This window comes from Ambystoma mexicanum, chromosome 6q (genome assembly GCF_040938575.1).
Source record: "Ambystoma mexicanum isolate Mex_15411 chromosome 6q, UKY_AmexF1_1, whole genome shotgun sequence".
Classification (NCBI taxonomy): domain Eukaryota; kingdom Metazoa; phylum Chordata; class Amphibia; order Caudata; family Ambystomatidae; genus Ambystoma; species Ambystoma mexicanum.
In genome coordinates this window covers 1,060,275,936-1,060,301,962 of record NC_090937.1, presented here as the reverse complement: position 1 = coordinate 1,060,301,962, position 26,027 = coordinate 1,060,275,936, and the positions used below count along the sequence as shown (strand labels likewise).

Here is a 26,027-nt window from a genome sequence, read left to right as displayed (position 1 = left end):
ATTCTCCCCAAATACACTTCTTGCCGACTTCCCTGTGGTGTGAGGGACATTGCTGGACAAAATCACAATCCCAGTCTAATCTTTCCTTGCACTCCTCTCTTCAATATTCCTATGATTATGCTCTTCTTTATCTTACAAAATGATATTTCTAGGACCTTATTCAACTTTATTCTCCCCACCCTTGTCTTTTTTGGCTAGTTGATTGTTTGCTCTCTCATTCTTCTCCCGACCCAGCCTGGCTGTCTTCATCTCTGCTCCAGACTTTTCAAACTATCTCTCATCTAAGGTGCTTCACGTTTATGCCTCCTTACCACTTCTACTACCACCCGCTCTTCTTCCTCATTTATTTCTTTACTTCCATATTTATCTACTTTTACTCCCATCTCTGACACTGAAACTGCTCGGTTTCTTTCTAGAGCGCAACTTACTGCTTTGCCCGATGACCCCTACCCTCTTCACTCATCCCTAAAGCCTGACTATCCATTATCCTGTATCTCTCTTCTTTCATCAATTTTTTTCACCAATTCTTCTGTTTTCCCATCTAGTTTCAAACATGCTATCATACTTCCCATCTTGAAAAAACCCTCTCCTGATCCCTCTGTGCCTCTAACTATAATCCTATCTCTCGTCTTCGCTTTCTATCTAAACTTCTTGAGAGTGATGCCCACTCCCAAGTTTCTGAATACCTCTATTCTTATTCTCTCCTTCTCATTCACCAATCCAGTGTTTTTCCTATGCACTTGACCAAAACAGCTTTACTTCATGCCATCATATTCTCACTACTAGACATTCTGAACACTTTCCAATACGTATCTGACTTGCCCTCGCCACTGCTTTTGATATGGTCTATCATTTGACAATTATTTCCCCTCTTTCTTCCATGGCTATTTGATGACTATGTAATTCTCTGGTTTTCATTTCAACTCTCTAAAAATACCTTTTCTGTTCCTTGGTTTGCCTCTCACTCCCCATCCCTCCCTCTGCATTATGGTGTCTGCCAGGGTCCTGTCCTTGGTTCTGTTCTTTTTCCCCTTAACACTTCCTCTGTTTCAAAGGTTATTTCCAAATGTGGGTTTTTGTTCCACTTCTATGCCAACAAAGTCCCGTTTCCTTCACTGACTTTCCTGACTATCTGCGTACATCCCTCTCCTCATATATGCTTGACATACAAAATTGGATGCACTCTCGTTTCCTTGATCTGAACCCTTCAGTTTTGCTCATCTTTTTTTATTGTTCTTCTACAGCATTTGGTTATCCAGTCTACCAGTTTTAAGCATTTTGTTCAATGTACCATCTACCCACTCACATGTTTCTCTCTATTGCTTCTCACTATTCTATTTCCTCAGCTCTTTGTTCTCTCTCCTGGCTCTCATTTGATGCCTCTCTCTAATTTTCTATGCATTGTCTTTGAATAGCTTTATGGTCTCTCCCCAGCCTATCTCTCATATCATATCTGTTTACCCTTTCATCCTCACTCTCTGCAATGTGTTCCGCTTTCGATCATTTCTCCCCCTTATTCCTAAGTGCTGGAACTCTCTGCCCCCACTTATTTGTTCTTCTTCTACTCTACTTGTTTTCTGCAGTAGACTCAAGACATTACTTTTCTCTTCCCCATTTTAATGCTATTTTTGTAATTGATTTTTCATTTGGTTAATCACTTTGTACTGTTCAATGTACTTATGTTCAGAACTTATCCGTAAGCACAACCTCTTTTGGTAGCTTCAAATCGTGCCACCACATTAAGCATGCAGTGCCGATGACTGAATGTTGCTACCCCCTGAAGGAGAGACTGTTCTCCTTTAATGTGTGTATTCTCTTTAGGACAAAGTGGCTGCTTTTATTCTTTCTCTATCTTCAGATAGTTCTCCTTCTGAAGCTGTTGTGGGCTGTTTTACCCTCTTATCTTCCTTTTCAATGTGTTTTGCTTTTCAGAATTGATAATTCTTATGCTATTATAGGAGCTGATTTGTTTTCTCCCCATGATGATGCAAAATATATATGTATTTACATCAATAATCAAATGTTTAAGACAGTCCTTAACATTGCAGGTCAAACAGTGTCTCTCTATGGTCTGTCACATGCTATTCCTTATTTACTATATATATCCTGTACTGTATACAGGTGGGATTGTTTCTCTCTATTTGGCAGTCTGAAGTGGAATAAATCGTTTCTTAATACTGTAGGGGAGGACTGGCCGCGAGGCCCTCCTCACCTGCAGCCTTCTCCCCAGGTGAGGACCATGACTCGGTGGCCGTCCCCTCATGCCACCCGGGCCCAGGTGGAGGAGGGGTCACCCGCCGACGACATTGCCCACACATATCCGTTCCCTGCATATACCAAAATTCAGTTAGGCCTAGAAGCCATCTTGTTTAGCAAACATGGCGTGAGTTCAGCACACTGTAACGAGGCCCCCACCTTTGGAGGGCCTTTCATGCATCTCCGCCGCCGCAGTAGCCCTGGTAGATCCGCTGCGAGCGCGTTCCCATGAGAAAGTCGGGTATGAGCTAACCCGAGATGCTAACACTGTAACATTTTATCGTTCACAATGTAATATTGCACCCCGCATGACCTGGTCCGCGAGGCCGGGGTGACGGGAAAAAAGCTGAAGCATCACTATCTGAAGAAAGTAGAAAATAATTCAAGTATTGGTATCAACGAACTACCTCTGTTTAAACAGATCCTGTAAACTGTGAATAAACCATAAAGATGTAACGTTACATGATACCACCCCAGGTCTGGACTAGTGCTGCTATAACCACAAAGAAAGATGTCGACCAAATGTATAGCCTTTATCTGTATAAGTGTTCTTACAATTTTATGTAGAAACCTGAACTCATATATGTTTTCCTAATCACCTAAAGCAGCGAGCATCAATTTCTGTAGGCCATAACCTAGAACTACCTCGTATAACGTCTAATGTACATAAAATAATCACACCATGTAGTAAATATAATGTTAGGTAACGAAAAGGTACTCGGACCGACTGTATTAAAGAAATGTGTAATGAAATTGAAATATATGTGTGTGTTTAAATAACATCAAAATGAGGCGGAACATTATAAAAGTTCTGCATTCAAAAGTTAGCAACGCACGAGGAAAAAACCTTTGTGAATATATGCAAGGCCATTCTCCCTCCCACCCTACCAAGCCTGCCAGATAAAGAAGCTAAGGCCTGTGCCGCGCTCCCTCACCTCCCCCAACCAAGCTGGAGCCGCTTCAGAGAGTCAGACGCCCCGGTACCGCACCCAAGGCCACAGCCCGCCACCTGTGTTATTTACAGCACGGTAATAAACCCACGTTTAAATCCACTGATCTACCAGCACCCTCTCGTAAATTCCACAACCCCCCCTAGACCACCCCAAGAATCATGACCCCGTGCAAAGACGACCCCCATCACTGGGACAAGACACAGAGACCCATTTATATAATAACTTCTAACGCGGCAGACAGACATGTATCATTCGGCTCAGGCCCCAGAGCCCAGCCCCTCGACCTAAAATACCGGTCAATAGGACACAGGTAAATCTCACCCCAACCGACAACCACCGGACCTCTCACGAGGTGCATTCCTCATGTGTTGCGTTTATTTTATAAGACAAACTGCTGAGCGATTTATTGATGAACTTAAATGTCGTTTCTTGAATAACTGCAGTGTGCATGGCCTAGGGCAAACGAGTCAGGAAAGGTATTCATCTTTGTCACAGGCTGCCCCAGCATACCCACACCGCTCGGATGACCTCAAGCTGGCCTGCCAGGCCCAACCCAACCCACGAGGCTGACCAGTGACGTCCTCACGCCAAGACCAACCACGCTGCAGCAACACCTATAGTTAGTCGACGCCACCCAATCCCAATTAACTTGTGCCCCCTATAGTGTGTAGGTTCTGATGACGTTTTTTGTATTAGAAATACGCCTGTCTTTGCTATTGTCAGACAGAGCGCTCTCGGAGGTTGCAGAGTTCTTTGCATGCCCTATTCTTTGGATAAACTCCCACTTACGCTCACCCGCACTCTGTCTTGGTCTTATTCCCACTACGGGAGAGTCCCTTATTGTCTCTCATTGCGGGGAGGATCGTGCTGAAATTGGGGGCGCTTCCTTTCAGTGGTGACCCCGATAGCGTGATATCTCCAAATTATTTTTCCTAACTCCTTTTTAACGACCCCTTTGTGGCACGAGAATCTCCGGTCGAGAAGGGATACGCACGGTGAGCCGGCTCCGGGAGGCTGCCCGCCAACGGCGACCGGCACAATAAGAAGTGCGCACTCAATGAGAAAGGGTACGGGATCCCGATTGGAAAAAAATCCCCTTTGAGTGCCGCTCGCCGGAGCCAGGGGCTGACCGTTGAGTTACCGGTGACACTGCCTGGACGGACCCAGTTTCGGAGACTATCGGTTCAAGACGGGCACGTGAGTACTGAGTGCGAGCGATCGTAAAGGGGAAGGGAGGGGAAATTGTGAACAGAAGAACGGGGACAGGTAGAGGAGAAGAATAACGGGGGTCTACTAAAGACGGGTCTTGAAACTTTCTTTATCTTTTCTTTGCATATGGCCATTAGGAGTAAGAAATAAGTGAAGTGGTAGAAGTAACGGAAACCTAGCTCCGAAAGGGGGTGGAAGGCGGCGCCGCATAGTGCTATCTAAACTAGTACTGGGAATATATGAAGAAGTAAGAAATAAGTTATTGGTGTCTGGCAAAGGGAGACACCGGGAATATTTTTTAGTGATTGCTACTCTCTCTATTTCTTTTTTCCATTCCACGGGGCAGGGGGAGAAAGCGAAAAGGGTATAAGGTAAATATACTCGTAGGAGAACTATAAAATAGGGAGCACATTTGTAGGAGAGGGGATTAAGTAGTGGCACGTACAGACGTGAATATAGTAACCTTAGCAGAAAAACAGGGACAGCTGGCCAGGGAGGAAAGGGAGGAAAAAAAAAAAAAAAAAAGACGAGGTGTGAGTGGAAAAGCATTGTGAAGGGTGCGCGCACCGTGTGAGTGTTGGAGACGACCGGTTGACCGCGAGGTGGCGCCAGAGAGTGTTGACCATAACTAGTACTTGATCAGTTGCAAGCGGAATCACATGAGAGTGTATGGGAATGGGAAGGAGATGAGCTATGGTGAGTGAGAAAGGATTTGCGCAGTGAATAAAATTGGGTGATAATTTTTGAGACGTCCGCTCTTGTCTGTGCCATAAAGGTATACATACACATATCTACACCTAACTAAAAGTAAAGAAGGTGGACACGGCTGTGTTAGTGATTTAGAGGATGGGGGCCGAAACTCCCTTGTCACACATTTGTAAGAGCTTACCGGGATACGCTGAACGAATAAATAAATATCACGATCAATGGGTAACAGAATTGAAAGGGGAGGGTCTGCCCCAGATTTGGCCCGAGGGAGGGTCTTTTGACAAAAGCGTTCTTGATATGGTACGAGCATGCATTAGCCTCAAGTATAAGGGGAAACAATGGCAAAATAGGAAGGAGATATTAGACCTCTGGAGATTGTTTGAGGAAGTACCCCCACCCAAAGCTCCGGCACCAAATATTGATCTACCTTCCACCACAGATAATCCACTGATGATTCCAAGAGAGGAAAAGGAACAGCTACGTACAGAACAACCTGCGGAGGTGATTAGTTTGTACCCGATATTGCCTAAACCAGCCCCCGCAGCAGGATATAGCGACCCTACTTATGTGCCTCCCCCCACAACTGGTACACCACAAAGACCAACAGCCCCCCCGCCATACGAAAGCACCAGAGAGCGCGCCCAGGGAAGCACACAGAGGGTGGATATAGAGAAGTTAACGAGTGATTTAGAGTCGAGGCTTACTGTGGCAAGGGATGAACTCTCAAGAATAAAAGACATATGTGAGCGCACGGCGTGCGCCCCTACACAATCAGGACACACGTCTAGAGCGTCGAGCAAAAGTAGACAAATTGAGGAAGGATGGAAAAAGGGGGAAATACTGTTCAGAATTGAGGAAGAGCCGACACGAATAATAGAGGTAGGAGCAGTAGAAGGGAGCATTGGTGATATATCACGAGAGAGAGGGATCAGAGAGGACTTGTTATGTGATGTCAGAGGAGGGTTGGATGAGAGTGATAGGTTGAGTATGGCAGTAGGAGGGGAAAGCGAGGAGGTGGACGGTGCATGTTCGCTAGGGACTATAGACGACGAATGGATGGGACGACTAAGAAATAGGGTGGGGAAGATGGCGTCATTGGAGTCAGCAGCGACTAAGGAAAGGGAGGGTGCAACCGCAAAAGGGAAGTTACAACTTCCATTGATACACAGAGGGGGGGGGAGACCAAACTATATACCATGGGCTCAGATGGATAAGGCTAATTTAATGAAATTATTGCCCCAGCTGTCAGGAGGGGCGAGCAAGTGGATATATGCATTTGAGAAACATACCGCCGGCATACCGTTGGCAGTAGGCGATGTGAAAAGCCTACTAGTAACCGCAGTAGGAGATCAAGCGGACAGAGTATGGGCTAAGGCTGGTTTCCCGGCCGTGACGTTGGACTGCGATCGCCATGATGGGGCTTCCTTTAATACAGTACGAGCAAGGGTGTGGGACGCACTGCGGGAGACATTCCCAGATACCCCTGATTTACAGTCAGTAATGCAATGTACAATGAATGACGGGGAGGATGCTATGGATTACATTCTCCGGGTGCAGGAGATGTGGAGAGCGGAAACGGGCACGCCCTGGCACCAATCCACATCTCTATTTTATTTTATCATTAAGAGAGGGCTCCCAAAAGAGGTGCAGAAGGCACTCGATAAAATAGCGGGCGTTGAGGCAAAGGGGTGGCCAGAGATCCAAAGTATAATAGTGCACCATTGCAAAAGGATCAAAGAGAGAGAGAGAGAAGTAGCACAGAAAAGGTTGGCAGACGAGGCGAAGTTGGTACAATCAAAACTGGTGAAGGTTGCAGCAGCGGTAGCAGGGCTCCCACTCATGAGGGAGGGAGACGAAGGAGAGGAGGGGCAAATAGCAATACAAGGAAGAATAGCAGCAAATTGGGCAGGACAAGGACAACGACAGTGGACTGAGCAGGAGCAGAACGGAGGTCCAACGTGGCAAGAGTGGGCCCCAAGAGGGGGAAGAGGTGGGTACAGGGGCCGAAGAGGAGGACAAGGGTATGGAGGAATGGGAGGAAATGGGTGGCAGGGTCCCAGAGGTCCACAGGGGAGCTGCTGGAATTGTGGGAGATGGGGGCACTACTCAAGAGAGTGCAGGAGCAGACAAAACAACGGGTTCCAGGAGACGGAACAGTACGGTCACCCCCACCCAGGAAGCCCCTACGGCCTCCCCATGGGACAATACCAACAACCAGAAAATGTAGGACAAAGAAGTAATGCACAACTACACGGACATCAGTACAGAACACAAAACCACCCACAGAATAATGACAATATGCAATACACGCCAGGTAACACTTTCGCCACAGTAGCTAACGGAGCGCCTGCTCCCGCACCTTACAGCGGGGTGTCAGTAGTTTCGGGGAACATTTTTGATCAAGGGGGGGCAATGAGACACCCCGCATAGGACAGCCCACAGAGAGCACTTGCGTGTCCAGTACTATCTACGACCCACAATGCATCAGAGGAACCATTGATAGGAGCGCAGATAGGAGACAAGCAGTTCATATTCATGGTGGATTCGGGAGCGGAGAAATCATGCATTAGAGAGGGCCGGTTCCCGTTATCTAATAGAACGTTAGAGACGCAGGGGTTCTCTGGGGCTGTAATTGAAGTTCCTTACACAGAGGCATTGGATGTGACAGTGGGGGGTAAAACAGTGAAAGCACCCTTACTGTACTATGAACACTCTCCCATTAATTTGCTGGGGAGAGATCTCTTAAGCAAACTAAATATGACAATATCATTCACAGGGAGCGGTATCGTATGTTCGACGCCAGGCATATGCCCCCTCCGCATATTAGCAGTAATACACGGCCACACAATCATGCAAGAGATCAGAGGGTTACCAAGAAACGAGGAGATGTTTGTTGAGGGCATGAGAACATTGGCTCTCATAGTACCAGAACTAAAAAGGATGGATTGGAGGATTCCAGCCGAATTCCTCTTCCGCCCCATAGCAAGCCCCGACACTGCTCCCGGGTCAGTGCTATCGTTGGATTTACACGCAGTACACGTGTCAGCAAACAGAATATGTGTGATTGGCGTTGACATGGAAGGATGTGAGTGGCGGACAGTACTGTGTACAAATGCAAATATCCCACTGAGGGAGCTCTCGGACGAGGAGCTATTTTCTGACACTGAGACAGATGGCGAAATAGTGATGGAACTAGCAATGCCGTGTGACATTGTAGTTACAGCCAGAAAAACTCAAGTTGAATTAATGGCAGTAGTAGGAGCGCCACATGCATTTTTTGATGACGACATGAGGTTAGTACCCACTAACATATGGACAAATGGCCCCCATGATGTGGGGTTATTACATGGGGTTCAGCCTGTGGTAATAAAACTGAAACCGGGAGCAATTCTACCCCGGGTAAAACAATATCCATTGTCACGCGAAGCAGAAGAAGGGATCAGAGAGACACTAGATGCACTGCTAGCACAAGGAATAATAGTGCCCTCAAACTCCCCATGCAACACATGCATTTACCCGATTAAAAAGGCGAAGGGAGGTTCATGGAGGATGATACAAGATTTACGCCCACTCAATGATGTGATTTAGAAGGAGTTCCCTTTAGTCCCGAACCCGGCGACAATACTGTGCAACATTCCGAAAACGGCATCCCACTTCACAGTTATTGACTTAAAGAATGCATTTTTCTCGATTCCCTTAGCAGAAGAGAGCAGGTACTTAACAGCGTTTACACTAGGGGGGAGGAGGTTCGAACACTGCAGACTACCACAAGGATATTGCGAGAGCCCAAGCATATTCAACAGGGTACTACATGAAGATCTGGGGAATTTGTCTGTAGAAAGCACAGTGATTCAGTACGTTGATGATTTATTGATCTGTGCACAAACTGAGGAAGAGTGTAGAAGGGACTCAATAACACTCCTGACATTATTGGCCAATAAAGGGTACAAGGTGGACAAGGGGAAGTTACAATACTGTCTGACAGAGGTCCTATACTTGGGACAGCTGATATCAAAGGATGGCAAGCGGATCATACCAGACAGGGCACAGGCGATTAGAGCAGTTGGGGAGCCCAAAACAGTAAAAGAGATGCAGAAATTTCTGGGTATGTGCAACTATTGCCGAGCATGGATATTGGATTATGCAGCATACACAAGGCCCTTGTTACAGGCACTAAAAGAGGCACAGCAGGAAAACAAACACATAGAATGGACAGAAGAGATGAACACAGCATTTAACTCACTAAAAGAGCTGATATCAAGCGCTCCAGTACTGGCAAATCCAGATTATGGGCGCGAATTCTTCTTATTTTCACACTGCAAAGGAACACTGATGACAGCAGTACTGACACAAAAGACATCGTTAGGGCACAAACCACTGGCTTACTATAGTGGCACCCTAGACGCAGTAATGCAAGGTCATTTCGCGTGCGAGCAATCCCTAGCTGCAGCCGCGTTCGCGATTGAGAAAAGTGCCACGATAGTGATGGGCTGTCCTGTGACACTGTTTGTGGAACACTCACTATTTGCAATATTAGAGCGATCAAAGAGCACATTGACGACACAGCGCGCCACAGCATATGAAATAATACTGTCCAGCGCAAACATCCACATAGTAAGATGTAAAACAGTGAACCCGGCCACATTCATCACAGAGGCGTGCACCGTAGAGGACATGCAGAACCACAACTGCGCTACGTACACAGGTGACGAAGGTCAGGATCAAGTGATTTTTGAGAATGCCCTGAACGAGGGAGAGGTGTATTTCGTGGAGGGGTCAGCATCAATAGACATGGAGACAGGAGAGAAACATGTGGGTATGGCAGTTGTACGATTAGAGGAAGATGAATACGAGACACTAGTGCAACACCGCCTCCCATCACACTATTCAGCCCAAGCAGCAGAACTAATAGCGCTAATAGAAGCATTGCATGCCGCCAAGGGGTGCGCAGTGACAATATATACTGACTCAGCATACATGACAACAACAGTACACGGCGGGTTGGCACGGTGGGGGCGGAGAGGGTTTCGACGAGCAGATGGAACACCGGTTCAGCATGCAGAATTATTGAAAGAACTGATTGAGGCCCTGCAAGACCCCACGGCAGTGGCCATCGTAAAATGCCAAGCCCACACCACAAATACAGATTTTATATCTTTGGGGAACGCGGCAGCAGACGCCGCTGCCAAAGAAGCTTCGTATTTACAGAAAGGTGAAGTAGGAGAGTACATGTTGCACCACACAGCAAGCCAAGAGGTCCCCACAGGATACAACATGATGCCCACACAGGAAATAATAGAGCTGCAAGAGGGAGCTAGTGCAGAAGAAAAATTGCTGTGGACTAAGAGGGGATGCAGCAAATCGCCGACTGATTTATTGTGGCGACAAAAAAGTTCAGGAAAAGCGGTAATGCCAGTTACATTGTTAGAAATAGCATTTCAACAACTACACTTTCCCGCACATAACGCAAAGCAACACATAATGGCGGACATACAAGAAGATTGGTTTGCACCTTGCCTCCATGAACACATCACAAGGCTGGCTTTAGAATGCACGACATGTCAGATTTACAACTCAGGTATGACATTGCGCACACTGAGAGGAACGATACCAAAACCAAATGGCCCATTCAGAGAGCTCCACATTGATTATGTAGACATGGGAGAAAGATGTAACGGGGCTCGCTACATGATTGTGGTTGTATGTCCATTTTCGAGGTGGGTGGAGGCAGGCCCCTGTGCGCGCCCTGATGCGAAGGGCGCCGCGAAGTTCCTAGTGCGGGAAGTGTTCCCGCGCTGGGGGATTTGCGAAGTTATTCGCTCAGACAACGGCACGCATTTTGTTAATGAACTATTCAAGGAAGTGACTACGCTACTGGGAATAAAGCACAAATTATGTTCAATTTATCATCCTCAAAGTAATGGCGTAGTGGAAAAGATGAACGGTCTGTTAAAAAGCAGATTGTCAAAATTGTGTTTTTCCCTTAAAAAGACCTGGATGTACTGCCTGCCTTTGGCCCTGTTTGAGTTACGCAATCAGCCAAGTAAAGACCACCATTTGTCCCCGCATGAGATCGTCACGGGAAGGAGAATGCACACAGCGCATTCACCTCTCCGTGAACGTTCTGATGCACACAGAAGTGCAGCGATATTGGGAGAGGAGTTCACAGAGTACTTAAAAAAACTGACACGGGCAGCGCGCGTAATTGCGAAGCAACTAGCCCCCCCCTCTACAAGAGAGGAGGGGAACACAACAGAAACAGAGACACTGCCCGAAAAACCATTACAACTAATGCCTGGTGACCTCATATATGTCAGAAGTTTTGTGCGAAGGTGGAATGCGCCACGTTTCCATGGCCCTTATGAGGTAGTGTTTTGCACACCCACAGCAGTAAAGGTGAAGGGCCTACGATACTGGGTACATTTGACAGACGTACGCAGAGCCTATAGCGCCGTGGAAGGTGAGGTACAGGACGAGGCACAGGCAACTGCGGACAATGAAGTTGTGCAGAATGAATGATGGGAATTTTGTGTGCATTAAGTGATGAACCTTGAACTCGACTGGCGCACGACAAGTGTACTGAAATAAATATGTGTATATATATATATAATTTTTTACAACTTTTAAAGGTTTTTGTGGGTTTTTTTTTGGTTTTGGAGAAGTTTTTTTTTCTCTCGACTTTCCTCTTTATATATGAAATAATGTACGGATAGTAATGATTGTAAAGTTACCTTGTCTGTGGACACACCCCCTCCCTCACCCACTCCCATACTTTGTCGAAAAAATGTCACAACGTTATAAATGTTTACATGCTTGTACTTAATGCACTTTTATGTTTCAAACAGGATTTACTATGGCATCGAATGGGCAGCCTGCAACTAATAGATTTGTTAGATTTAGAGAAATGTTAGTAGATAGATTGACATATTCCTACGAATGTGGTTTATCAATGTGTGTTATTGTGTTCTTCATCTCAATATTTTGCCTAGTGACATATTGGGTCATAGCGTTCATCTCTACCGAGATGAACGAGGGGGGAGGGGGGAGTAACACCACCCTTGCCCCTGGCACGAATTCAATTACAAGTATGAATATTAAAGAAGGTGATTTTTTGGTCTGGGATGGATCACGCCTTGTATGGGGTTACTACACTGCACCACCCACTGCTGCCCCGTCACAATCAAGATATAAAGATATGGAAAATGACACAATGCCCCTACCTGAAATATATAACAGCCCCACTACCCTTCCCGCCCCGATACAAAACAGCGATTAGTTGTTTATTGAGGAAAATGGAAAAGTAATTACGATGACAGAACACAAGCTCCTATATGAGGAATTGGAAAAGGGGGGTGGGAATGAGAGAGGGGGGCCTATTATTTCACCTATCGAAACTAAAAGGTATAGGAGGGGGGAGAGAAGTAGGCGAAGAAGAGAGACAAGCAGGAGGGGGTATGATGAGTATTATGGGTTAGGATTAGACAAGATGGAAGACCCACGACACCCCCACCAAGCAAATAAATGGTATGCAGATATGAGTACAACAGCTAAACAGACAACCAATGAAAGCTGCTATGTCTGTTCGCTCATCCCCCATGCATCAGGTACACCCAAAGTGTTGTTGCCAAGAGAATTGCCCATTGTGGATGCCCAATGTCTCCTTCATCTCACACTGTGTAGAATAAAGAACACCTTCCAAGCACACGATGTCTCTTTCAAAATGATACAGGACAACAAAACGTGCTATTCAAAAGCGTCTGGAGTGGTCTGTCTTAAAGAACCTTTCTTTGCAATACAAGGGACGCTGTTTTCCGAAAACAAATGGAAAGATGAAGAAGTACTGTGCAAAGCGGAAGCACTGAGAGGTGTCCAACCAGACAAGCTGCGGTGGATGGAAAAAACGTGCTTACCAATATGGAAAGAACACATCTCTAAACTAACATGGGTAACAGCGATGGAGAAACCCTTCAAGCTACAAAGTGAAATACAAAACGAACTATGTTTCAAGGGAGAAGGAAAAGTGGCAATGGGAACGAATAAAAACTGTAACAAAACTCTCACCATCCCAGACATGAAAAAAGGAACAGCAGCACTAATGGACACATACTGGGTATGCGGGAATCAGGCTTACTTGCACCTTCCCCAGGCATGGAGTGGCAGCTGCTCAATGGCCACTTTGCATTCGGCCCTAATGGTGATTCCAGAAAGTCACGTCGACGAAAATAAAAGGACGCAAGGAAACGTGAACAAGGATGCGACGTCTCCCACTGCAGAAGCGCACCTCTATGTCCTGTCCTCCGGAGGGAAAGAAGAGGAGCTATCACGGAACAAGCGAGCATCAAACTACATATCACAAGCATCATCCGATTTATTGGCACAGATCCCAGACAGGTATCGCCTGTTCAGCTCCGTGGAAACATTTTTCGCTTCACTAGTTTCAAGTGTCCAAGCAAGAGCAAATGCAAAATGGCTCCAGATCACACGGTGGGAACTGATTCAGCTGGCCAATGACACTGAAGAAGGGTTCAACATAATAAAGGTGGAACTACGAGCTCTGCGACTAATGACCATGCAGAACAGGTATGTTCTGGACCTGCTAACAGCGATCGATGGAGGTGTTTGCCGAAAAATAGGAAGTGCGTGCTGCACGTTCGTACCTTCTGAAGACGCAGAAAATGGGTCCCTGTCCCACGTCATTGAAGCAGTACATAACCTGGGAGAGAAGATGAAGCTGGAAGGTGGGGCTAAAGATAGCTCATGGTTCGACAATATCTTCTCCTGGGTTCCCTCATGGCTTGGAATGGCGATGAAGTTCTTGATACCAGTTGTGGTGGTCCTCCTCGTGGTGTTCTGCCTGTGCCAGGTGGGCCTCCGATGTTGTGCTAACGCAGTCCCTAACGGTGCAATGATGATGGTGACAATGGGCAACTCTGGTGGTACGATTAAGGCGACACAAGAAGTACATGTACAGACAGGAACAGATAACACTCCCAGATACCAGTTAGTGCCTATGTGCCGTGATAAGTACATAGTAGATAAACTATGGCACACCACTATCAAAGAACCCCGAGACGTGGAACTGGAATGGTATGAGGAGGTCTGGGTAGACTTGGAAGAAACTGGTGACTGTATATATTTAACATGTACACCAGATGAGTATGCTAGGAGAGGTGAGAGCTTGAGGGGGGTATGCAGAGCCTGGATGCCTAGAAAAGGAACACCCGCATGGGATGACGCAGTGATAGAGGAGCAAGAATGTAGAAGATTAGAAGAGCTAAAGAATTCGTTACTTTAGTAACGAAAGGGGGGAAATGTAGGGGAGGACTGGCCGCGAGGCCCTCCTCACCTGCAGCCTTCTCCCCAGGTGAGGACCATGACTCGGTGGCCGTCCCCTCATGCCACCCGGGCCCAGGTGGAGGAGGGGTCACCCGCCGACGACATTGCCCACACATATCCGTTCCCTGCATATACCAAAATTCAGTTAGGCCTAGAAGCCATCTTGTTTAGCAAACATGGCGTGAGTTCAGCACACTGTAACGAGGCCCCCACCTTTGGAGGGCCTTTCATGCATCTCCGCCGCCGCAGTAGCCCTGGTAGATCCGCTGCGAGCGCGTTCCCATGAGAAAGTCGGGTATGAGCTAACCCGAGATGCTAACACTGTAACATTTTATCGTTCACAATGTAATATTGCACCCCGCATGACCTGGTCCGCGAGGCCGGGGTGACGGGAAAAAAGCTGAAGCATCACTATCTGAAGAAAGTAGAAAATAATTCAAGTATTGGTATCAACGAACTACCTCTGTTTAAACAGATCCTGTAAACTGTGAATAAACCATAAAGATGTAACGTTACATGATACCACCCCAGGTCTGGACTAGTGCTGCTATAACCACAGAGAAAGATGTCGACCAAATGTATAGCCTTTATCTGTATAAGTGTTGTTACAATTTTATGTAGAAACCTGAACTCATATATGTTTTCCTAATCACCTAAAGCAGCGAGCATCAATTTCTGTAGGCCATAACCTAGAACTACCTCGTGTAACGTCTAATGTACATAAAATAATCACACCATGTAGTAAATATAATGTTAGGTAACGAAAAGGTACTCGGACCGACTGTATTAAAGAAATGTGTAACGAAATTGAAATATATATGTGTGTTTAAATAACATCAAAATGAGGCGGAACATTATAAAAGTTCTGCATTCAAAAGTTAGCAACGCACGAGGAAAAAACCTTTGTGAATATATGCAAGGCCATTCTCCCTCCCACCCTACCAAGCCTGCCAGATAAAGAAGCTAAGGCCTGTGCCGCGCTCCCTCACCTCCCCCAACCAAGCTGGAGCCGCTTCAGAGAGTCAGACGCCCCGGTACCGCACCCAAGGCCACAGCCCGCCACCTGTGTTATTTACAGCACGGTAATAAACCCACGTTTAAATCCACTGATCTACCAGCACCCTCTCGTAAATTCCACAACCCCCCCTAGACCACCCCAAGAATCATGACCCCGTGCAAAGACGACCCCCATCACTGGGACAAGACACAGAGACCCATTTATATAATAACTTCTAACGCGGCAGACAGACATGTATCATTCGGCTCAGGCCCCAGAGCCCAGCCCCTCGACCTAAAATACCGGTCAATAGGACACAGGTAAATCTCACCCCAACCGACAACCACCGGACCTCTCACGAGGTGCATTCCTCATGTGTTGCGTTTATTTTATAAGACAAACTGCTGAGCGATTTATTGATGAACTTAAATGTCGTTTCTTGAATAACTGCAGTGTGCATGGCCTAGGGCAAACGAGTCAGGAAAGGTATTCATCTTTGTCACAGGCTGCCCCAGCATACCAACACCGCTCGGATGACCTCAAGCTGGCCTGCCAGGCCCAACCCAACCCACGAGGCTGACCAGTGACGTCCTCACGCCAAGACCAACCACGCTGCAGCAACACCTATAGTTAGTCGACGCCACCCAATCCCAATTAACTTGTGCCCCCTATAGTGTGTAGGTTCTGATGACGTTTTTTGTATTAGAAATACGCCTGTCTTTGCTATTGTCAGACAGAGCGCTCTCGGAGGTTGCAGAGTTCTTTGCATGCCCTATTCTTTGGATAAACTCCCACTTACGCTCACCCGCACTCTGTCTTGGTCTTATTCCCACTACGGGAGAGTCCCTTATTGTCTCTCATTGCGGGGAGGATCGTGCTGAAATTGGGGGCGCTTCCTTTCAATACCCTTTAAAGAATTTTCTGATTGGCTAAGGAAGTCTGGAAGGAGAATTCTCACCGGATTTCTGGCACTTGTACCAGTATTTGCTTGGGATCATCCTCCCCGCAGCCAAGCAGTAGGCTTATTGGTGTTCTTCCAATTCACTTCCTCTGTGCTGGAGGGCACCACAGCCCATTTGACAGGCATCCACTCACACCTGCTCAAACGGGTCTTGTGATCTATGCGACCCAATCATCCATCAAGCATCCTCTCTGCTAGCATCTTCAGACGTATCTCACAGGCAATTCTGCCTGACATCATGGAAATCGCTGCTATCATTAGCTTTTTGATCATGGCTGCCGCACCCCCAACAGGGACTGAAGGATTTAGTACCCCAGGCGCTGGGCAATGGCGTCATTATATCTCATTTTGCCCTATTTAATGACCATTGCTTTGCTCGGGAATGCTCAGTCAAGCTTTGTGTGCGCATAATATCTGGCATTATCCAGTGCGAGGTTGCAACTTCTGGGTGGCTGCAAATGGTATAACCCATGGAGCTGCATCTCCAGAAGGGCTGCATATGCATTTCTAATTTCCCTGTGACCGCTAGTCATCTCAAATCTCCATAATGACTTAGGGAGCTTTTCTGGTGCTTATCCCAATCTGTATGCAAAAGATACCAATTCCTTCCATTGTGACTGGATGTGCAAGTCTTATTTGCAGATACTCCGAGTGTATTTGACATAACAGAAGCATTTTAGATAAGAAACAGTCACAAATTTAAAATCCAATATTTGTATTTAATATTTCTTCTTTTTGAGGTGCTCACCTTATGATACCAAAACACAAAACATCAGCATTAGAAACTGTATTAGTATGCATGGGAACATTACAAAACCTTACTATTACCTTTACCTTACTTTTTGTCATCATAGTTAACAATCACATTGTCATCCTCTGAAGTTTTTCCTTCCCCCATATCCTCAGCTATAATAAAAGCCGAAAAGCCACCCTCTGAGGGGTTGAATCACAAACTATGATTCATTACCCCCTTCTTTTGGATCATAGTGGCAACACTCTAGAACATAGAATGAGTTCAACAGTAAGCAACCTATCTTAAAAAATATATGTTTTGTATTATTGAATTATTCATTAAACAGCAAGCACTTCCAATCCTTGACAATAAATTCCAAGAGAAATACATACATGAAGCAATTAAATGAAAAGGTAACTCCACCAATTAATCTGTTTAATTAGAACATTTGAGGAAGGAATGTGTTTAATTTAGAATTAAAATATTGATTGATGGAAAATTGGAAATTTCGAAATGTCGCTAAGAAGTCAATCAATGTGCGCATTTTACAGTAATGCCTTATATCATTGTTTGTGTGCGTGTGTGTGTGCATGCAGATCAGTGTCCTTTTAGATATGCCTTATAGAATATACAATAAAAATGCTATGTTGCTGTAAAAGAAAGACATTCAGCATTAATGAGCTCTCATTAATACATTTAAATTTGATTTATATTTTAATGTTGAAAAATATAGAAAACATACGTTTTAATAAAAAACAATCGCAGTGCAATTTGCAAGAAAAAAAGAGCATGGCAGCTACTATGAAGCAGATGCCTCCTTACCTCAGAGAAAGGACTGAGTGCAAGTGTGGCGAGAAATCCCTAAACTGTCTGGAAAATTATTTTGGGAATAACCATCATAAATTGGTTGCCTTCGATCTTGCTCTTCCACTACAAAAAGAGATGGAGCGAAAAATATTGATTAACAATGTCATAACGTATTCCTCTTTCATTTGTTGTGATAAAAGTGTCCCTTATTCAAGAGAAGAAGCACATCAAATGTTAACATTGTCATTGAACTCCTTTGTTCTATAGAAAATGTATTGTATGTGTTATGTTGTTTATTCCCCTTGTATGAACATTGATGCCTGCACAAGTCTGATCAAAACATATGCATGAAATGTTTTGTCTTTGTCCTGTGTGAATATGATCACTCTTTTTGCATTAGCTAACACAACATGCTATCACTAAAAACTCGGTATGAGTAAAGCATTTTTATTAAAACACCCCTGAATCACGAGAGTCCTTTGTCCATTTGGGACGCCCTGATCAATTGCATATATCTATATGTCGTCTGCCTGGACAGATCGGGGAATTGCCAGGAGCCCTACAAAGTGTACTCTTGTTGCAGATCTTCCACAAGGCCAAATTAACAGACTGACTGAATAACCACAACAGCACTCATGTCCCAAGAGATTCTGGAATTCTGCAGAGTGACTCGCACACCAGCCTGAAACAGTGCAGAGCCACCCACAGAGCCAAGCAGACAGAGAGCAAGAGCAACCGAGAGAAGCTACACGCATGCAGCAATCACAGTGGTGACACAGTCCTGGTAGGACATACCAGTGGGAGCTCCTGTCTACATCTGTTAAAACACCAGGGACAAAAACAGATACTTCCTAACAGAATTGGCAAACACATTCCCCCAGGACAGTTACCAAAGACTTGATATGCCGTAAGTACAGACCAATGGCAGACCAAGCCATTGGCCAGGGCATAAACCTCTTTTGAAAGACATCCAGGGTAACAGATCCAAGCCCAGAGATGGGGCGGGGTACTTAAGGGGAGAAAGGAAACAGGAAGTTGTGGGTGTACCAGGTGAAGTCTGCAGTGGAGATTGAGGATGGGCAAGAAACCAGAAGGAGGAAGGAGTGTACCACGGATCATGTAAGAGACGTTTAAAGTGGCTATGTATTATTTCAGGAGTGATAGTGTTTCTTCACTGTGAGTGTCTGTGACAGAGATACGTGTGTTGTGAGAGTAGAGTAAGGAGTGGCTGTTATTAGGTGGAACGGTGGTGCTTGAGTAGTGGTGGGGTTAGAGAGTAGTATTCGTTTTAAGAGAGTCCTAGTGGTTGGAGAGGAGTAGTAGAGGTTTGAAGCAAGAAGTAGGGGTCAGAAGTTAGTAGTAGTGGGAGGAGGAATAATAGAGGGGAATTGCAGTTCGAGAGGCATGGTGTTGGTAAATATAAGGGGAGGAGAGAAATAACATGAAAGGGTGCAGGCAGGAGAGATGAGGAGTGAAACAAGTGAAGGAAACAAAAACAGTGGGGAGGAGAGAAGGGGGAATAAGCAGGTGCAATAGAAGGGAATTACAAGGGTATGTATAAGAGGAATAAGGTGGCTGCAGGGTGTCTGCAGGAACTGTTCCCACTTCCAATAGAGAACTAACTAGTTGCAAGAATAGGGAAAGGAAAGAAGTCTCTGAGGGAATCCTGCACTTAGGAATATAATTATATGTACTAGAACAAGAAGTTATGGGTTATTGCTCAACAGTATTAGCCCAGAATTATGAACATATGGGCTAGGGCAGGATTACCAGGCAAGACGAAAGAGAGAGGGACGGCCCTAGCCCCTATAAAATCAATCGAAAACGTTTAATTGTTTTTGAGACTTGGAGGGTTGTATGTGCTTCCTGTGGAAGAGTCATGAGAAGTCAGAAGACCAGGCAAAAGGGGCCCAAGTGAAGTATCTCATATCATAATTAGTAATTAGATATTTAGGTATTCTCAATACTCAATTTCCTTGTGGGAAAATAAACTGGTTAAATGTCTTTTCCTCAAAAAAAGTACATCAAATTTACATCAAAACCTTTTTACCGAAAATAGTTTTGGTATATAAACACTTTTCATTTGTTGAATGTAAAATATGTGAAACATGCATACATTACAGGGAGCTGTCCAGGACTGACGTTGATTGCAAAAAGTAACAAGAGCATGCTGTAACTGTATGGAATCAATTTCAGCACTTGACAGCTCACTCTAACTTGTGTAGTGTCAGAGAGTCAACTGGAGACTTTTATTTTATTTTTTAATGCGGTGCCCCCCCCCAAAACCACCAATAATATAAAAGTCCCCAGTTCTAAAATTACTCGCTAATACTACACAATGCAAAGGGAGCTGTTCAGTGCTGAAATTCATTCCATACAGTTACAATGTACTTCAGCACTGGACAGCTCCCTCTAATTTGTGTAGTGTCAGCGAGTATTTTCTAGAACTGAAGTCATTTATTTTTATTTGTTTTATTGGTGCCCTCCCCCCCCCCAAACTCCTGTGTTCAAAATGTAACCATTTCAGCCACCCAAAAATTCATACATCCATTTTCGAGACAAAAAAGGTTCATTGAAAGATCTGTTAGATGAAAAAAATCTTTCAATTAACATATTTTGATGAAAAGGCTTTCGATGAACAATCTTTAGAGGGTTGTCCCTTGTTTTACAAGGTCCTTTTAACATCCTCAATCATGATTTATGTCTGAAGTTATCTCCAACTTTATGTAAAATGTCATGAACAGAGAATAGTTGATATAGTTGCATCCCTATCAATTGCTGATGTATATAAGATAAGTAGTTATTAGCCTTTGCATCTATGCCATACCATTCTTTTAACGAAAGTATTTTATGAGAGTTTGTAACGTTTTATTTTTGATAGACACAGGAAACAATCTAATCTTAATAGAGAACTCTTAGGTCTAGTAAACATAGTTTTGTCAGTGAATATGGCGACCATGTAACTGGGTCTGAAATCCCCAAAGGCCATGGCCTGCATTCATGACCTGTGGGTATTGCACCTACCATGGAAGTTATGCTCGGACATGCTACTGCCTGTGCTGCCAATAAGAGATGTCTAATGACCACTATACTATTCCCATTAGCCATATCTATGTATACTGCCACTGTTTGTGCTACCCACATGCCCTACAAGTACTGTGTATATGGTCATGCCCTACAAGTACTGTGTCTTGGTCATGACCTACAGCCATGGCCTGTGCGTGCGTACTACTGTAACATGCGCAGGGATCTAGTAGTGCAGAGTCCACTGTTAAAAGTGCCAGAGCCAACAGTTTGCCATGCACAGCATGAATACTGTAGGACACAATGATAGAGATCAGATTAAAAGGGGAGTTGTTCTCACCTATGCAGAGGCAAAACAGATTGGCCAATAGATGAGAGGTGGGAAAGAGTGCACTTCCTGCATGTAGATAAATTGCCAATATGATTGAGTGACCCTTGTTATGGTATATTTTTCTTTGTTGCATGTAGCAAAGTATGTATCCTAAAAGTGAAGCCTTACTATTATTGCACAGGAGACAGTTCTCAATCTGCTTGCAAGTGATGATGGTGAGCATTGTTAGACATTCCATATTTCACCCCCAGAGTTGGTAGATCCTCATGGATTAGAGATTGTGAAACAGTTGAAGTTATTTGGGTCAAAAGCAGTTGAAGTAGTTCTCTCAATTTAATAAACGTATACAGACAGATCAAATTACAAGGATTGTGCCCATTGCATCAAATGAAAATAATGATAGTGTTGTCATAATAATACATGTATATTATTTTAATGAATACAACTGATGTCACATTTCAATTTCAATAAGCATTATTTCTGTGCAGCCAGCAAAGTATATACACATAGAAATCATGTGGTAACATTAGTCCTCATTACAAGTCTGGCGGTAACCGTGACAGTAAAATTGGCAGGTTGCCGCCAGACTTGCACATTTTACCAGCGCCTGACTTGCCGGAAACACTGGGGCATAACAGACCCAGCGGTCCAGGAAGTCGGGCGCCGGTAAATGGTAAATCCCCATTCCCATTTGATTACCGTAGAATTCAATGGGAATGGGGACCAGAGAAGCACTTGCACCGTTAATAATGATGCTGGTGCTTCTGTGAAAGTCTGCTTACCATGGCCGCTTTGCTCGGCAGGGTCAGACCTGCTGGGCACAGCAACTCCGGCAGGCAGACTCGTAGCGTGCCGGTCCGGTAATAAATATGCCGGTAAGCTTACCGGCACCGTTGTTATCGGACCAGCACACTTGTAATAAGGCCCATTGTCATAAACATAGTTGATAAAGACAACAGACAACAAGAATATATAGCATCATCAATAATTGTATTTATTTATTTGTGCTGTTTTTAGCATGAACCTAGCATGAGAGCAGCAGAACATTTTACAACAGGAGATATCCAGCAACGAGCATTAGGCAGCTTAAAACGTAGCACAGTACTACTGGAGGAGGGAAGGAGGTATTATTTTTTATTTTTCCAGCAGATATTGTTTAAAATGCCATGTTTGTAGTGTTTTGTAGAACTGGAGGAAGGTGGAGGCCTTTTCAAGCCTCTCCCAGGGTTGAGTTCTTGACAGGTATGGCACAGCAGGAGAAACAATGCTTGCAAGTCTTCTGTTTATGCGCTAGCTTAGACTCCAAACTGTTGGATTTTATATATGAGGTACGATAACCTCCAGAGGTGTGGAGTGTAGCCACCAAATATGCTGATGTTCCATTCAAGACTGTTTTGTAGGTGATATATACAGCTGTGCATATGATCCTGCAGGGGAGAGTGAGCCAGTAATGCTTGCAGAGTATAGGCGAGATACGGTCAAGGAGGCAGGCTGCAACTTGGTGGGCTTCCTTTAAGGGGTGCCAGAGTCATGGCTGGGACGAGAGCAAGAAGTGTATTTATCCCATCAATGTGTGAGATCACTAGGGCTTGTAATATTCAAAATAATCACTTTAGATTCAAGTGTTAGAACAGAAAGTGCAAAAATTGAATAAATGTGTATCTCTTGCTCATCGACTTGAATCAAACATCCTAAATAATAATAGCGAGGGAAATTACTTTCATAATAACACTGAGCAGTATAAAAGTATGTTACGTATTAGCACATGGAGAGCGCTATTGACCACCCCTCAGCCAATCAAAATATTAAGAGTGCAGTCAGTAACTACCGTTATGGACTGCATCCTAAACATTTTTTTTTTCCCAAAAGTAAACAGATAAACAACAATGCAATTTCCATGAAATATATATATTTTTTTTAATCAGCCACGAATGCTTTCACTTTCTTATAACAAAATCTTTTACTATGACATGACACCTAGTGCATGCTTATGTTAAACCTGCTCCAGTATAATCCAGTATAATCAAGTTTGCATATTTACTATAAAAGGAAAATGTTTATTCCACCACGAAAACTCCAAGACATTTATTGCTATTAGCACCATGTGCTAATAGCCTTATAAAACTTGGGTCTCTTCTCGCACATGGAATCTCTCTCTGAAAATTTCTGTGCATGCCGACCGCGATTACAATGCATATTGTGGGAGGACCAGTGTCTATCCCACTACATATATTTAATGCGGGGCATATTCTGCCCATTTGGAACCACCCACGACTTACATGAGTACTTGGAGCTGCCATTACTGAGTAGTGTATTTTCTATTTTATCAGAATTAGATATGCAAAAAATAAATCAAAAAGCATCTAGGGTAACACACTTCAGACATTTTAGCAAACATAAACAGTGGATCTCGCAAAATACCCAATGATCTAAATTGTAAATCAGCCGCCAGTGATTTTGCGGGAGACACCATTTTGAATGCACGACATGCGTTTGTGGATAAAGGAGCGATCTAACCACTCTTACTTACCCAGAGGCTTCTATGCGTGGACCCAGGGATTGAACGTGTTGTGCTGTGCGTCGTCTTGTTTCCAAGACGAGCGCGTTGCCCCTGAGATATGCTTCCGAGACACGTTTATTTTTAGGATGCTTTTACAATTTTGATACTCAATGTACACCCCATTGTTGTGATAGAAGAACCAAAATACATATGGGTGAATGCTGCAAAATCACTGTCTAAAATGTGTTACCCTAGATGCTTTACAATGTCATTTTTGCAAATATTTAATTCCCAAAAAATTGCGGTTGGTACGAAGTTCAATGGTCAAAGAGAGATTCTGTGTGCGAGACGAGGCACTTGAAAAGTACATGCCGTAGATGAATGTAATAAGAAGTTGCATGTATATTTTGAAACTAGACCATTAAGTATTTTGCCATGTTGAATTGGTGAATCTCACCATTAGATCAATAGCAGCCCCTGATTCAATCAAGGCAGACACAGTTACTCCTCTCCCCAAGAGCCCAGCCTAAATCCAAAATAACCAAGTAATCTTAGACCTATTACTAATTGTAATTTCCTTCTCAAGATTTTCGATAAATTTGCCACCTCCCAACTTCAGGCCTATGTGGAACTTAATGGCATTCTCTATAATAGGCAATACGGTTTTCAGCCTTCATACAGTACCAAGACAGCTCTTGTAGATCTTCGGTCCCACATGCTAAAAACTATGACTGAGGGAAACGCTGGGATGCTGATCTTACTAGATTTGTCTGCAGCTTTTGACTTAGCAGATCACGACTGCCTCCTGTACTCCCTATGTCATCTAGGTCACTGCCCTGAAGAGGCTGTCGGTTGTATTTGCTCCTTTCTTTCAAATCAGGAGTCAAGAGTTCAGTGGGGCTTGGTTTCTTCCCCACCCGCACCTATTCTGTCTGGGGTACCTCACGGGGCACGACTATTGCCTGTTTTGATTAATCTATACATTAGACCGCTATGCTGACACCCAGCTAGTTCAGGAAATTAGTGGCGATTACATGAAGGACTCTCTTGCTTTCGCCAATGTCTACAACTAAATTGAGGTCTGGATGTCTAAAAATTGACTATTACTGAATGGCAGCAAAACAGAGCTCCTCACCTCTGGATCAAGACAGGCCTTGGATAAACTAAGCACAGACTACAAAAGCTTCCAAATTGCAAATAGCATTATTGAAGTACAAAACAGGGTCAAAACTCTGGGAATCTAGCAGGATTTCTCATTGAATGCAGATGCCTATGTTAACAAGGTGAGCTAGAAATGCAATTACCACCTGTGCCTGCTTAAGAACGTCTGTCCCTTTATCACAGAAAACAGCTGTGCAATTATTGCATGAGCAACCATCCTAACTAGACTTGATTATTGGAGTCTCACTCTCTGACCTGAAAAAAATGTCAAATCTTGCAGAACAATGCAGTGTGCATTGTTAAAAAAAAATCGCAAGAAGGTTAAACAACTCGGATCATAAGAGGGACCTTCATGGGTTTCCAATACAAGAACACATATACATTTAAAAGTAGGTACTATGATCCATCGGTGCGTCCTTTGTACATAAAATAATTGACTCCCTGTTACATCCCAACTAGAGGATTATGCTCTTCCAAACAGCTACAGGTGCTCTGTCCTAGTTTCAAACGTTCTAAAGGCCTATCAAGATCGTTTCCAGTAAGGGTAGCAACTCTCTGTTAGGTGGACCATAGTTCTTCATAAGGGACTAGGAAGATATCTCATCATCAACAACAAGAACAACCTATGAAATAACAAGTTATTTAAACATAGAAACCATATACCAGAACCTGTATATATATATATATATATATATATATATATATATATATATATATATATATATATATATATATATATATTGTGTCGAGGCCTTGGATAACGCCTTGTCAAAAATGGGAGCGTGTAGAAAAAATCCTAGCAACCCATACTGTGCTGGATATTCATGTGGTACTCCGTTCCAGACACTCTTTGCCTTGATCATTGGGGGCAGCTTCCCCACTGCTGAGAGATTCTGGGAGAAGCTAGAGCAGGTTGAGGCCCAGTGCTGCACCAACAGAGGAGACAACAACACAGGAGCCACAGCAGGACAACCCTGTGGATCAGAAGGCACCGGAGCTGCAGGGATGCAGTAATCCTGTGATGTGGCAAAATGTGAGCAGGGAGGCAGTG

General features: G+C 44.3%; 1 protein-coding gene across 3 annotated transcripts in view; it reads right to left on the bottom strand.

The window, feature by feature from the left end:
• The window catches only part of SGCZ (sarcoglycan zeta), a 6,780,780-nt gene that overhangs the window by 4,324,873 nt on the left and 2,429,880 nt on the right, over positions 1–26,027 (bottom strand). For all 3 annotated transcript variants that reach the window (XM_069631598.1, XM_069631597.1, XM_069631596.1), the window contains one exon: positions 17,976–18,083. The gene's annotated coding sequence lies outside the window, so the exon portion shown is untranslated. The remainder of the gene's footprint in view (positions 1–17,975; positions 18,084–26,027) is intronic.